Source organism: Cajanus cajan, chromosome 2 (assembly GCF_000230855.2).
Source record: "Cajanus cajan strain Asha chromosome 2, NIPB_CcT2T_4, whole genome shotgun sequence".
NCBI lineage: Eukaryota > Viridiplantae > Streptophyta > Magnoliopsida > Fabales > Fabaceae > Cajanus > Cajanus cajan.
This window is the reverse complement of record NC_138518.1, coordinates 13,795,580-13,805,872: the sequence shown is the minus strand read 5'-3', so window position 1 is coordinate 13,805,872 and position 10,293 is coordinate 13,795,580. Positions and strand designations below refer to the sequence as shown.

Sequence of the window (10,293 nt, the reverse complement as noted above, 5' to 3'; positions counted from 1 at the left end):
ATTTTCAAATCATGTTTGTTATCCACGGGAAAAACAATTCATTCAAATTACAGAATTTACAATGCTAGTGGTGCTTGACAATCTTTAGTGACGTCTTAGCATGCATCCTCAATTGTTTTGAAATATAAAATATTGTGAGTATTAAACTTGGTTTGAAACACTTTATTATCATTCAATTTTGCCTTTGGGGCCTTTAATTTAAATTTAGTTAGTAGTCGAACTACAATGCATGTGCATTATATTTGTGTTATAAATTATAATTGTATAGTCTACATGTGATTTCATTTACGCGGGCATGCTTATTATATGGTAACGTACTTTATATATCCTACATATTTTGATAATAAAATAAAAATTATTATCTCATTGAGACACTTCCTCCCTTTTTCTTCTCATTTAACCACAGGGTTTCATATTTATTATTTTTCTCACTTTTTTATTTCTTATTATGAACGCAATTAGAGTAGATCCAATGAATTCTTATTGCATTGGTAGTCATATTTTCTTAATATTTAAAATTTCGGTGTTGTGTGCCTGAAATTAAATTGAACATACATTCTTGCCAAGACCACATTACATTATATACTAGGCTGCACAATCAAACATTATTCTAAATTTTAATTTTATTCAAAAATTTAATTACCATACTTGTATGTTGTTAGACTATAGAATAAATTCTTTTTGTAATCAGGATAACGTAGATTTTATTGTATAGAATTGGAAGAATGGAAATTAATGACACTTTTATTTGTGACTCAGAAAATGTGACGATTGTAAATGTATGTCCGTGTTACATAAATGCAATGTAAGCCTATTTGGGTTTCGACTGGTTGAACTTGGCCTTGAGAGAAAAAAATGGACTCAACAGGTCGCTTGCACGGCTAGTCTAGTCGGGCCGTTGTCAGCACCAGCTACACCAAATGCTTCTTTTGTCACTGCAAACCCGCAACTACTTTTTCCAATGCACGCTGCTTCCACCACAGACCGACTATCAGTAGCTTCCCAAGAGCCCTTCTCAAAAGAGCCACACTTTCCTTTTGGGTTTCCAAAGCTAGCGAATTGGATTTGTGAGATTACTTGTCCACCTTGGCATGATAGCTCTAACAACGCACCTTCATGGACATGAGCACAAATGGTTCCTGTTGTGACTGTTTGGAAGGAAACGTTTTGAGGGTTTCCACCTATCTCTTCAAACAAAACCAATGTGTTCTTGTCACTGTTTAAGAACGACCTTGGCACATGGTACCACCTTTGTGATGGATTGCCACAGTTGGTGTTGCACTTTTCTGTTACGTAACTTCCGCGGTAGTCACAAGTGTCAGTGCATCCATTGGTAGCAGTAATCCAAGAAGGCCAATAACGACCAATGCTATGACCATTCACCCAAGCATGTCCTTTACCCAACCCTTGCAAGTCCACCACCACGGGGTTTGTTCCATAAGGAGCTTCAAAGTCTGCTTTATACCAAGTCATGGGTTTACCAACAGGATAGGATGAATTAGCGTGCCATGATACACCGATGTGTGGTTGCAGATCATAGAGACGTTTTCTTTCCCCGTTCAAACCAATCTTGTAAGACCAAAGGTTGGTTGACAAATCCATAGTCACGTTGTTCTTCCCAATTAATTGAACAGGACCGCCTGTTATACCGGTCTTTATCTTATCGAACCCTGCCCCGTAATTTGCAAGCCCCACGGTGGCACTAAGCAAAGCTATGATGTTTGTTCCCTTCTTTAAAGAGACTTGTTTCTCGTACGTGAAGTTGCTTCCCCACTGGCTAAATTTGTATCCCGCATACCTTCTATTAACATAAGCATGGAGCGTATGACCCATGGTGTCCACACGAAGAGTTGCATTGCTCCAAATGGAGGTGTCGTTGATATCGACGTTGGTCATGTACCACAGGTAGTCACTGGCATCCAAAGTTAGGTCCTTTTGCTCGAGAAGCTGGTTTGCATTGAGACTGCCCTTTCCAAGCAAGGCATCTTTCTTTCGCTCCGGTGCCCACCCCCAAGTTAGCTTACCAGAAGCATCATCACTCTTTTTCACCATTACTGAGGTCTGGCTGTTAACCTTTGCGGTGTTGAAAACTTCTTTGTTGCAACCGTCAAGAATGGTCACGGACCAAGCAGGGACAAAGTATTTACCATCCTGTTGTAAGTCAACATTTGCATCTGTGTTACTGTTTGTATTGCTGAGGAAACAAAACCTTGCCCCGCCAGCACCGGTGTATGTTGTCAGTGTGACCGCATTTCCTAAATCCTTGTCAATCCTTGTTGCATTAGTGAGGATCTTTTCCCCCAATTTTATTGCTGCATGAAGTTGCTTAAGATGTCCCCATTTGGGTTGATTCAAATTCCCATACTCATCAAGTGGTGCATCGTAGTCGTAAGATGTTGTGATATATGGGCCTCCTGCTGTGCGACCAAAGTTGGTTCCTCCATGGTACATGTAGTAGTTATTGAGTACACCGCCATTTTGGAAGAACCGTGCAACAGAGAAAGCTGAATCTTCAGCACTTCTGTGGGGGACCCTCTCACCCCACTTTTGGAACCATCCAATCCAATTTTCAGTGAACATTTTGGGACTCTTGGGGTTATTGGGTTGAAAATTGTCACAGTAGTACCCGTTGCAAGTATTGATCATAGGCTGGGGAGCATCGTGTTGTTGACACATGATCCATGGGACACCGATATTTTGTGCTACAGCCATTTGCGCACACCATTTGATATATGATTTCCCCGCATCTCCGTAACCCCACATGATGTTTCCGTATTCATTCTCAATTTGAGCAAGAATAATGGGTCCTCCTTGCGATGCAAACAAATTTGCTTCTTTGATCATGTCCACAATCTTTGTAGTGAAGGTTTGCATTTCGTCCTTGTAGACCGAGTTATCTGTTCTTAGCTCAATCCCCGGCATATTGTGGAGCCACAATGGAAAACCTCCATAGTTCCATTCTGCACAAACATAAGGACCAATCCTTAAAATGGCATACAAACCAGCCTCTTGGACTAGCTTGAAAAATTTGATAAAATCCAAATTTCCTGAGAAATCGTATTCACGTCGAACAGGCTCATGACGGTCCCAAAATACGTAACTTTCAATGGCATCAAGGCCTCCATCCTTGGCCTTTTGAATGATGTCTGGCCACATCTCCATTGTGCTTCGTGGATAATGGACAGAACCAGAAAAAATAAGACGCCTTTCCCCGTTAATAATGAGAGCATTTGCATCATATGTGACCTCTGTGGCAAAGCATGAGCGTAACGCTGCCAGGCTCAACAAGAGAATCCCGACCCAAGATGAGGAACCCATTGCAAATAGGTATGAAAATTCAATATTTTTTATTGCCTAGATGAAATAGACGTGGGGGGTTTTATAGCAACGTTAGCAAGTTATAACAGCTAATGAATAACAAAGTTGTTCTTGTCGTCGTCATTTTCGAATGAATCAACTATTATTAGTTGGTAACTGTGGTAAAGATATGTAAGAAAGGATGAGCACGTTCCAAATATGGATGAAATTTCCTTTAACTCCTTTAATCCTTATCCTTGAGAAGCATGGCCTAAACCAACCTTGTTGTACTTTTGAAATCCTTGCGTGTGCGTGAGATGTCGAGGTTGTTGCAAATGATAAGTCGTAAGACGTGACACTCTGTGATGGGCTGGTCGTTTATTCCCCCCTCCCCCAATCTTTTAAATTTGCCATATTAATTCCAATATTTGAACAATGATATATAATTCAATATGTTCAAGTTTTGGATCCATTTATTTTTTAATTGGGATTAATGATTCACTCGGGTTAGGCATTTAATAGGAACCCATTGATGGGGTTCCTTTGTTGATTTCTAAATAAGGTGTGGAGGATATGTTTAGTTAACTAAATTTATTATGAGAAACCTAAGTTTATTTACAGATTGAGAGATGGATATAAGCTGTGAAAATGAAGAGATTTAGTATGTGCAAAGTATTTTATTGCAATGATATTAATTTAAAATAAGTGTAATTTCATTAATTCTTTATGTTGAAATTTTTAAGAGAAATTAAACTGATAATTAATATTGAAACTAAGGATTAATGCAGTGACCAAATGACCAGGAACTTAATAACATGGGTAGAGCAAAAACTAAATACAAAAAATTTACTAATTTCTCCTATAAAAAATCATCTATAACCAATAGCATGAGATGTAGGGGTGGGCATGGTTTGGATTACCATATAAATAAAATAAATAAATAAAAGGCATTGAAAGTGTGCTAGGCTTTGACCCAAACTCTTAATTTTTTTTGAAAAAAAATACGGTTTGTTAATTTTTAAAACCAGTTTAAAAATGCTTTGAAACATTAAGAATCGGTTTTGGAATGTAAAATGGTTTGACACCCATATTTAAAAGTCAATTTAAAAATAAAGATATTTTAAAATCTCATAACAAAATTTTACACCAGTTTCAAATCAAATTTTCTTTCAAAAACTACATTTGAAAACTTTTTTCTCGAATGTTAGCTTTCAAAATTTGTATAAAAAGAAAGAGGGTGTGGTGGGCATATTCGTCACATATTTTTATTTTCATTTTTATCTTTGTAAAAAAAGTTTAACAAATAAGTATTATAATAATTTATAACATAACAAGTACCCAACACACCCACAAATTAATGCTTATTGCTACTAGCTTTCTACATGGCAATCGGCAACGCGCCACCTAAATATTGTTACAAAAACATGTACTATTGTTTTAACTGTGTCAACATGTAGTGTTGAATATAATTAATACTTAAAATAATTGTGAATGAATATGCTGAAAATAATGTTTACTCAAACAAAAATAAATACTTTTTATTAGTAGAAATTTTTATTACATTAAAACAAAAAGCATGAAAATATTTTGATAACGATTATTCTTAATTTTGTTTAAATTTCTTCTTCTAATAAATGTTGTATTAAACGATATTTATTTTCATAACATCATCAGATCTTTTAAGTTCTTCAATAAAAAAATATATTTTTGTACTCTACCATGATTTTCAAATCATGTTTGTTATCCACGGGAAAAACAATCCATTCAAATTACAGAATTTACAATGCTAGTGGTGCTTGACAATCTTTAGTGACGTCTTAGCATGCATCCTCAATTGTTTTGAAATATAAAATATTGTGAGTATTAAACTTGGTTTGAAACACTTTATTATCATTCAATTTTGCCTTTGGGGCCTTTAATTTAAATTTAGTTAGTAGTCGAACTACAATGCATGTGCATTATATTTGTGTTATAAATTATAATTGTATAGTCTACATGTGATTTCATTTATGCGGGCATGCTTATTATATGGTAACGTACTTTATATATCCTACATATTTTGATAATAAAATAAAAATTATTATCTCATTGAGACACTTCCTCCCTTTTTCTTCTCATTTAACCACAGGGTTTCATATTTATTATTTTTCTCACTTTTTTATTTCTTATTATGAACGCAATTAGAGTAGATCCAATGAATTCTTATTGCATTGGTAGTCATATTTTCTTAATATTTAAAATTTCGGTGTTGTGTGCCTGAAATTAAATTGAACATACATTCTTGCCAAGACCACATTACATTATATACTAGGCTGCACAATCAAACATTATTCTAAATTTTAATTTTATTCAAAAATTTAATTACCATACTTGTATGTTGTTAGACTATAGAATAAATTCTTTTTGTAATCAGGATAACGTAGATTTTATTGTATAGAATTGGAAGAATGGAAATTAATGACACTTTTATTTGTGACTCAGAAAATGTGACGATTGTAAATGTATGTCCGTGTTACATAAATGCAATGTAAGCCTATTTGGGTTTCGACTGGTTGAACTTGGCCTTGAGAGAAAAAAATGGACTCAACAGGTCGCTTGCACGGCTAGTCTAGTCGGGCCGTTGTCAGCACCAGCTACACCAAATGCTTCTTTTGTCACTGCAAACCCGCAACTACTTTTTCCAATGCACGCTGCTTCCACCACAGACCGACTATCAGTAGCTTCCCAAGAGCCCTTCTCAAAAGAGCCACACTTTCCTTTTGGGTTTCCAAAGCTAGCGAATTGGATTTGTGAGATTACTTGTCCACCTTGGCATGATAGCTCTAACAACGCACCTTCATGGACATGAGCACAAATGGTTCCTGTTGTGACTGTTTGGAAGGAAACGTTTTGAGGGTTTCCACCTATCTCTTCAAACAAAACCAATGTGTTCTTGTCACTGTTTAAGAACGACCTTGGCACATGGTACCACCTTTGTGATGGATTGCCACAGTTGGTGTTGCACTTTTCTGTTACGTAACTTCCGCGGTAGTCACAAGTGTCAGTGCATCCATTGGTAGCAGTAATCCAAGAAGGCCAATAACGACCAATGCTATGACCATTCACCCAAGCATGTCCTTTACCCAACCCTTGCAAGTCCACCACCACGGGGTTTGTTCCATAAGGAGCTTCAAAGTCTGCTTTATACCAAGTCATGGGTTTACCAACAGGATAGGATGAATTAGCGTGCCATGATACACCGATGTGTGGTTGCAGATCATAGAGACGTTTTCTTTCCCCGTTCAAACCAATCTTGTAAGACCAAAGGTTGGTTGACAAATCCATAGTCACGTTGTTCTTCCCAATTAATTGAACAGGACCGCCTGTTATACCGGTCTTTATCTTATCGAACCCTGCCCCGTAATTTGCAAGCCCACGGTGGCACTAAGCAAAGCTATGATGTTTGTTCCCTTCTTTAAAGAGACTTGTTTCTCGTACGTGAAGTTGCTTCCCCACTAGCTAAATTTGTATCCCGCATACCTTCTATTAACATAAGCATGGAGCGTATGACCCATGGTGTCCACACGAAGAGTTGCATTGCTCCAAATGGAGGTGTCGTTGATATCGACGTTGGTCATGTACCACAGGTAGTCACTGGCATCCAAAGTTAGGTCCTTTTGCTCGAGAAGCTGGTTTGCATTGAGACTGCCCTTTCCAAGCAAGGCATCTTTCTTTCGCTCCGGTGCCCACCCCCAAGTTAGCTTACCAGAAGCATCATCACTCTTTTTCACCATTACTGAGGTCTGGCTGTTAACCTTTGCGGTGTTGAAAACTTCTTTGTTGCAACCGTCAAGAATGGTCACGGACCAAGCAGGGACAAAGTATTTACCATCCTGTTGTAAGTCAACATTTGCATCTGTGTTACTGTTTGTATTGCTGAGGAAACAAAACCTTGCCCCGCCAGCACCGGTGTATGTTGTCAGTGTGACCGCATTTCCTAAATCCTTGTCAATCCTTGTTGCATTAGTGAGGATCTTTTCCCCCAATTTTATTGCTGCATGAAGTTGCTTAAGATGTCCCCATTTGGGTTGATTCAAATTCCCATACTCATCAAGTGGTGCATCGTAGTCGTAAGATGTTGTGATATATGGGCCTCCTGCTGTGCGACCAAAGTTGGTTCCTCCATGGTACATGTAGTAGTTATTGAGTACACCGCCATTTTGGAAGAATCGTGCAACAGAGAAAGCTGAATCTTCAGCACTTCTGTGGGGGACCCTCTCACCCCACTTTTGGAACCATCCAATCCAATTTTCAGTGAACATTTTGGGACTCTTGGGGTTATTGGGTTGAAAATTGTCACAGTAGTACCCGTTGCAAGTATTGATCATAGGCTGGGGAGCATCGTGTTGTTGACACATGATCCATGGGACACCGATATTTTGTGCTACAGCCATTTGCGCACACCATTTGATATATGATTTCCCCGCATCTCCGTAACCCCACATGATGTTTCCGTATTCATTCTGAATTTGAGCAAGAATAATGGGTCCTCCTTGCGATGCAAACAAATTTGCTTCTTTGATCATGTCCACAATCTTTGTAGTGAAGGTTTGCATTTCGTCCTTGTAGACCGAGTTATCTGTTCTTAGCTCAATCCCCGGCATATTGTGGAGCCACAATGGAAAACCTCCATAGTTCCATTCTGCACAAACATAAGGGCCAATCCTTAAAATGGCATACAAACCAGCCTCTTGGACTAGCTTGAAAAATTTGATAAAATCCAAATTTCCTGAGAAATCGTATTCATGTCGAACAGGCTCATGACGGTCCCAAAATACGTAACTTTCAATGGCATCAAGGCCTCCATCCTTGGCCTTTTGAATGATGTCTGGCCACATATCCACTGTGCTTCGTGGATAATGGACAGAACCAGAAAAAATAAGACGCCTTTCCCCGTTAATAATGAGAGCATTTGCATCATATGTGACCTCTGTGGCAAAGCATGAGCGTAACGCTGCCAGGCTCAACAAGAGAATCCCGACCCAAGATGAGGAACCCATTGCAAATAGGTATGAAAATTCAATATTTTTTATTGCCTAGATGAAATAGACGTGGGGGGTTTTATAGCAACGTTAGCAAGTTATAACAGCTAATGAATAACAAAGTTGTTCTTGTCGTCGTCATTTTCGAATGAATCAACTATTATTAGTTGGTAACTGTGGTAAAGATATGTAAGAAAGGATGAGCACGTTCCAAATATGGATGAAATTTCCTTTAACTCCTTTAATCCTTATCCTTGAGAAGCATGGCCTAAACCAACCTTGTTGTACTTTTGAAATCCTTGCGTGTGCGTGAGATGTCGAGGTTGTTGCAAATGATAAGTCGTAAGACGTGACACTCTGTGATGGGCTGGTCGTTTATTCCCCCCTCCCCCAATCTTTTAAATTTGCCATATTAATTCCAATATTTGAACAATGATATATAATTCAATATGTTCAAGTTTTGGATCCATTTATTTTTTAATTGGGATTAATGATTCACTCGGGTTAGGCATTTAATAGGAACCCATTGATGGGGTTCCTTTGTTGATTTCTAAATAAGGTGTGGAGGATATGTTTAGTTAACTAAATTTATTATGAGAAACCTAAGTTTATTTACAGATTGAGAGATGGATATAAGCTGTGAAAATGAAGAGATTTAGTATGTGCAAAGTATTTTATTGCAATGATATTAATTTAAAATAAGTGTAATTTCATTAATTCTTCATGTTGAAATTTTTAAGAGAAATTAAACTGATAATTAATATTGAAACTAAGGATTAATGCAGTGACCAAATGACCAGGAACTTAATAACATGGGTAGAGCAAAAACTAAATACAAAAAATTTACTAATTTCTCCTATAAAAAATCATCTATAACCAATAGCATGAGATGTAGGGGTGGGCATGGTTTGGATTACCATATAAATAAAATAAATAAATAAAAGGCATTGAAAGTGTGCTAGGCTTTGACCCAAACTCTTAATTTTTTTTGAAAAAAAATACGGTTTGTTAATTTTTAAAACCAGTTTAAAAATGCTTTGAAACATTAAGAATCGGTTTTGGAATGTAAAATGGTTTGACACCCATATTTAAAAGTCAATTTAAAAATAAAGATATTTTAAAATCTCATAACAAAATTTTACACCAGTTTCAAATCAAATTTTCTTTCAAAAACTACATTTGAAAACTTTTTTCTCGAATGTTAGCTTTCAAAATTTGTATAAAAAGAAAGAGGGTGTGGTGGGCATATTCGTCACATATTTTTATTTTCATTTTTATCTTTGTAAAAAAAGTTTAACAAATAAGTATTATAATAATTTATAACATAACAAGTACCCAACACACCCACAAATTAATGCTTATTGCTACTAGCTTTCTACATGGCAATCGGCAACGCGCCACCTAAATATTGTTACAAAAACATGTACTATTGTTTTAACTGTGTCAACATGTAGTGTTGAATATAATTAATACTTAAAATAATTGTGAATGAATATGCTGAAAATAATGTTTACTCAAACAAAAATAAATACTTTTTATTAGTAGAAATTTTTATTACATTAAAACAAAAAGCATGAAAATATTTTGATAATGATTATTCTTAATTTTGTTTAAATTTCTTCTTCTAATAAATGTTGTATTAAACGATATTTATTTTCATAACATCATCATATCTTTTAAGTTCTTCAATAAAAAAATATATTTTTGTACTCTACCATGATTTTCAAATCATGTTTGTTATCCACGGGAAAAACAATCCATTCAAATTACAGAATTTACAATGCTAGTGGTGCTTGACAATCTTTAGTGACGTCTTAGCATGCATCCTCAATTGTTTTGAAATATAAAATATTGTGAGTATTAAACTTGGTTTGAAACACTTTATTATCATTCAATTTTGCCTTTGGGGCCTTTAATTTAAATTTAGTTAGTAGTCGAACTACAATGCATGTGCATTATATTTGTGTTATAAATT

At 36.3% G+C, this 10,293-nt stretch overlaps 2 pseudogenes; both read right to left on the bottom strand.

The window, feature by feature from the left end:
• Positions 1-66: 66 nt before the first annotated feature.
• Positions 67-3,664, bottom strand: LOC145954171 (beta-galactosidase 7 pseudogene; annotated as a pseudogene).
• Positions 3,665-5,336: 1,672 nt separating this feature from the next.
• On the bottom strand, positions 5,337-8,682 carry LOC145954170 (beta-galactosidase 7 pseudogene; annotated as a pseudogene).
• Between the last annotated feature and the right edge of the window lie 1,611 nt (positions 8,683-10,293).